Source organism: Protomyctophum bolini (assembly GCF_963924005.1).
Source record: "Protomyctophum bolini genome assembly, chromosome: 7".
In the NCBI taxonomy this organism is placed as follows: Eukaryota; Metazoa; Chordata; class Actinopteri; order Myctophiformes; family Myctophidae; genus Protomyctophum; species Protomyctophum bolini.
In genome coordinates, this window is record NC_137868.1 from 4,320,588 (window position 1) to 4,326,618 (window position 6,031).

The window sequence follows — 6,031 nt, forward strand, 5'->3', positions numbered from 1 at the left end:
GGGTGATTAATGTGGTTGATTGACAGGCAGAGGGGCGGACCTGTTTCATTGAATACCTCACCTAGTTCACCTGTTTCACACACAGTGAGAGAGAGGGGGTGTGTGGGAAGCCGCACTTTTGTTGACCGCTTTATTTGCTTTATTTATTTACTTTATTTACTTTGGATCGCTGTACCCAATTTGCTTTATGTTGCAGCACCGTTTAAGTTATGCTTTACTTTAATAAAAACACCTTAAAAGTATTGTTTTGGACCCAGCGAAATCCTCTTTGTTTGCGGAGCGCGTCTGACACCCGGCCCATCCCATCGCCTCTCAGCGACTTATACATCAATCTCACGTATAGTCGCTCAACATTGTCAACAAAAATGGCATTGTCAACGACGGCATTACACAGCAGAAGATATGGATCAAGTGGACAATAACAAGGAAGACGGTCGGAGACAAGGACGGAGGATCCGGATGACACAAACATTCTGAGTAACTGTCAAAGTCAACCAATAAAGTCAGGTACGCGTGACCGAGTGTAAACTGCATAATGGAAGGAACGCAGTTTGAATATTCTTTATACTCCATTGGGGACGAGTGATCACTGATCAGCCTACCTGTCAATCCCGGGTTGAGTTGACGCTCGGAATAAAGTTAATAAGGATCCGCGTACCGTAGCTGTCAATAAATGAATGTCCGCTTGTCTGTTTGAACTGCTGCGCTGCATATGAAAACTAGGCTACTGAATACTAAATGAATGATGTCTTGTGGATACGTTTCCTTGTAATGGGCGGATTGTGGATGTGTTGGTGGCACAAATAATTTGAACGGAAAATTAAAAGGAAAATGAGTCTAATACATACTGGGGAGGTTACCAGTTCTGAGTCAGAAATGGAGCGTGGAAAACGAGAGATTGTGCTAACGGCTAAGGCCGCGCTGAATACAATTGACAAGCTTGAACGGGAGCGCCGCCTTTCTGTCAATAAAATGAAATCCATTATACCACAAATGAAATCACTCATGGAAAAAAGGGAAAATGTTTTGACAGTGAAGTCTTTGTTGGTTACGTTGAATGAACATCATGCACAAGCCACAATGTCTCATGACACATTATTGCCTTTACTGCCTGACGATGAGGAAAGGGAAAGACAAAATGAATGGTTGGGCAGCATCGCAAAATACAGCAATGCATTTAAAGGTGACGTGGAAAAATGGTTGAATGAGCCAGAGGAAAGGGTGGGGCATTTTGAGAGTGATGAGCAAACTGAATTGGAAAGGAGTTCACAATTGCACGTGGACGCTCCTCCCTCAGTGACGCAAGCGGTATCAATAAGCATGCCCATAACACATGACGTTCAAGATGATGTGCAACCAAGTGACAGTGTGTCAAACGTGGGAAGAAAATCTGGTACACAAAACTCCATCACTTCTAGGGTTTCCTCTGCATGTTTGAAGGCTCAATTTGACTTAGCAGCCATGCAAGTCAAACAGAAACACTTAAAGGACAAACATGAACTTGAAGCTCAGGAGGAAGCGTTGCGCAAGAGAAAGGAGCAATGGAAATTAGATGAGGACATTGCCGCACAAATAGCAAAATTAAATATATTAAAATCACAAAGTGTCGTAAGTGGGAGATCCTCAAACCCAAAGGCTGTGGATGGTATGAATTCTTATGTGGAAAAGGCACAAGGAAAACCACCAGCTCTCAACGCTGATGCCAATCCATTCACACCCACAAGGCCTAAGGACAAAACCAACTCTCAATTCATTCATTCACAATCACAGCCTCCGTCAGCTATGCACCAGGAATCTAGGCCACGCCCAGTTCAACAAATGCAATATGTTTTCAATGGTTCAAATGTAACTAATCATGACAATACAAGGTCTCATTCTCAAAATCCAACTGCTCATTCTCAAAATCCAAATGCTCATTTTGAAAATGTTAACTTTGGAAATACAAATGCAAATTTCTGTCAAAGGGAGATGCTTAGCATTATGCGAAAGCAAAATGAAATTACCACACTGTTGATCCAGCAACATTGCCTCTCCTCTTTGCCAAAAAGAGAGGTGCCAATCTTTAATGGAGATCCACTAAAATACCATTCTTTCGTGAAGGCTTTTGAAAATGGAGTAGAAAATAATACTCAAAAGGACAGCGATCGTCTGTACTACCTGGAGCAGCATACAACGGGTCTTCCCAGGGAACTGGTCAGGAGCTGCCAGCACTTAGACCCAGTGAGGGGGTATGCTAAAGCCAAGGCTCTGTTAAAAGAGGAGTTTGGAAATTAGCAGAAATTAGCATCCGCATACATGGACAAGGCTCTTTCATGGCCGCTCATTACAATCGAAGATGTAAAATCTCTTCAAGAGTACAGTCTTTTCCTCAGAGGCTGCTGTAACGCCATGGAGGAAGTGCAATACTTGCATGATCTGGACATGCCCGCAAATATGATGATCATTATACGAAAGTTGCCATACAAGCTCCGAGATACATGGAGAAATGTAGCCTGGGAACTACAGGAAAAGTTCAAACGTAGAGCTACATTTACAGACATTACCGCTTTTATTGGGAAACAGGTGAGAATTCTAACTGACCCAATATTTGGAAACATACAGGATGCCCCGCCACCAACTACACCTAAAGGCGCGAGCAAATACTCACACCCATCTGGAATGAGAGGAACTAGCTATGCCACCACTGTGACCCCCATGGAAACCATGACTCATGGACTTGAAGAGGAACATGTTCAAGAAATAATTAACACATGTCTGTGCTGTGGAGAAGAACACCCGTTGGATATGTGTCCCCAGTTGGAGAAAAGACCCCACGAAGAGAAGATAGGCTTCTTGAGAGAGAATGGAGTCTGTTTCGGATGCCTGAGTGTTGGACATATCAATAAATTCTGTGGGAAAAAGATTACCTGTCAAACTTGTGGTCGGAAACATCCAACCGTACTTCATAACACTCAGAGAGAATGGAACAACGGGTCTGACCTATCGGATCGGAAGTCAAGGATATCAGTGGAGGGCACAGTGGTATCGAGTGGCCTTACTGGGGCTGGTGACGACGACTGTAAACTGCCTATCGTCCCAGTACAGGTTAAGTCCAAGAAGGGGAGCAAGATTATTACCACCTACGCTTTCTTGGACCCGGGAAGCTCTGCCGTGTTCTGCACTGAAGCCTTGATGCACAAACTTGACCTCACCGGGAGGAAGACAAACATTATGTTAAGGACGATGGGCCAAGAGAAAGCCGTTTCTAGCTACAGCGTGTCCGGACTGGAAGTGGCTGGTTTGAACGAGGAGCACTTCTGTAACCTTCCCAATGCTTACACACAGATGTGCATGCCCGTCCACAAGCGGAATATTCCCAAACAGAAGGATCTCTTGAGATGGCCTCATTTAAGACATGTACAACTGCCCGAGATCGATGGTGACATTGAGCTATTGATAGGGACTAATGTTCCTGAGGCATTAGAACCATTGCAGGTCATTCGCAGTGTAAATAATGGTCCTTATGCCATCAGGACAATGCTTGGCTGGACTGTGAACGGACCGCTTAAAGGGGAGAGCAACGATGCAATGGATTGTCGGCAGCCAAAGTTGTCGGTGAACAGGGTGTCTGTCGTGAACTTGGATGCACAGAGGCAGAAACAGCCGTTGAACAGAAGACCGGTCATTCGGACCACCAAGAAAGCAGTGACAGACTCTAGCAAAGACCCAGAGAGAGACTTCTTTTACAGTTGGGGAGGAGAGTTTAAAGAGACGGAGGACAAAGGGGACCAATGGTACCTTCAGCAGACTGGCAAGAAACGTGGCAAGCGTCCAGAGAAGATGAATGCGGAGCCCTCTGGTCTCCCTGCAGTAGAAGTGATCGCTCCTGGAGGTTCTTACAACCCAGACTTCTTCAACCATCAGGCCCTGATAAAGGAGGCTCATGAAGTCGAGGTGAAAAGGGAAAAGGTGGCGACAAGACTAAAACAGTTGGCTGTGGACAGGGACAGCAAAGCCACAGAGAAGTCCAGGTTTCAGGAGCAGGTGGAAGGACTGGTAGAGGAAGAGGAGGCAGAGGATGAAGAGTCGTCTCGCTGGCAGAGAAAAAGACTGAGAAACAGAGAAAAAAAAGGAGAAGGCACTGAAGTTCAATGCACAGCGGCGGAAAACGGCCCAGCAGGTGTCGTGGACAACACAGCACCTCGGAACTCCTGGGTCATGGGACGAGTCTTACAAACCTTTCCGGACAAGCCCGGCCTTGTGCGTCAGGTACGCATTGAAACAAAGAATAGCTGCCTCGATCGTCCAACAACGAAGATCTGTTTGATCCAGGAGGCAGAGGAGGATCAGCGAACAATTTCCATGAGCTGTTGGACTTAGGTGGAAAAAGGATTACAATTACTTTTCCTTGGATTACAATTACTTTTCCTTGGATTACAAATACAGTCACTTGAGTATTTTTTCATCTCTACTGTTTTTGACTTTGGATATTGACTTTGACGAGTGTGTTACCCGGAAAATGACTTGCGTTCGGGTGAAGAAAGACTTTCATTCAATGCAAAAGGAAGAAAAGTTCGGGAATTTGAGTACTGTTATTTCATGCCTCCTATTATGTTTGATGTAATTATTATAACCTAATAATTAGGGGCTGGCGTGTAAGAGCCATGAATTGGAAATGATGTCTATGCAATGAGTGGGCTGTCACGGGTGATTAATGTGGTTGATTGACAGGCAGAGGGGCGGACCTGTTTCATTGAATACCTCACCTAGTTCACCTGTTTCACACACAGTGAGAGAGAGGGGGTGTGTGGGAAGCCGCACTTTTGTTGACCGCTTTATTTGCTTTATTTATTTACTTTATTTACTTTGGATCGCTGTACCCAATTTGCTTTATGTTGCAGCACCGTTTAAGTTATGCTTTACTTTAATAAAAACACCTTAAAAGTATTGTTTTGGACCCAGCGAAATCCTCTTTGTTTGCGGAGCGCGTCTGACACCCGGCCCATCCCATCGCCTCTCAGCGACTTATACATCAATCTCACGTATAGTCGCTCAACACTCCATATTTGGATAGCGGGACAGACAGACAGACAGACAATATTAGAACATTTATCAATTTGTTCAATTAAAATCACACCTGTGTAAAAGTGAGGGGCCCTCTTGTCATCATGCATCATCACACATCATCAGGTCAACACACGCGCGCAACAAATTCACGGGACTGCGCTCACGTAAATAACTAAATACGCTTGCGTTGTCGCACCGCGACTTCTCTGAGCAAAAAAAAACGCAGGTCTCATTGAAAATGAACTATAGGCGTGTTTTATTGCTCCCCGTTTGTAAGGCCCTTGAGAGAGCATTTCATCAAATACAGCTGGTTTATTTCTGTTCTCTATAACATACGACGAATTAGACCGTTCCTCACCCAGGAATCAGCCCTGCTCCTAATCCAGACAACAGTCTTGTCAAAACTCGACTATTGTAACTCCCTCCTTACTGGCCTACCAGCATGTGCACTTAAGCCTCTCCAGCTGATCCAAAATGCCGCAGCTCGCTTGGTCTTCAACCAGCCAAAATTCTCACATGTCTCCCCCCTGCCCCGCTCCCTCCACTGGCTCCCGGTCGCTGCCCGCACAGAATACAAAACTCTGATGCTAGCATTCAAAGCAACCAAAGGCATGGCTCCCCCATATCTTGCAAGTATGATCGAACCCTACAAACCCTCCCGCTCACTCAGATCAGCCAACGCAGGGAAGCTGGAAGTACCCTCACTAAAAATGCCGGGACAACGCTCCACACGTCCCAAACTCTTCTCCCTTCTGGCTCCAAAACTGTGGAATGCACTTCCCATTGCAGTCAGAACTGCAGCATCACTCCCAATCTTCCGCCGTAGTCTGAAAACCCACCTTTTCAGACTCCATCATGGCCCATAGCACTTACCCCACCCCCTTAGCAATTCTGTAGACTTAGATAGCATTTGATACAGACTTACTGTATAGCATGTTATGTAGATGTATAGCTTATATGTATAGTTTCATTATAGATATTCCAC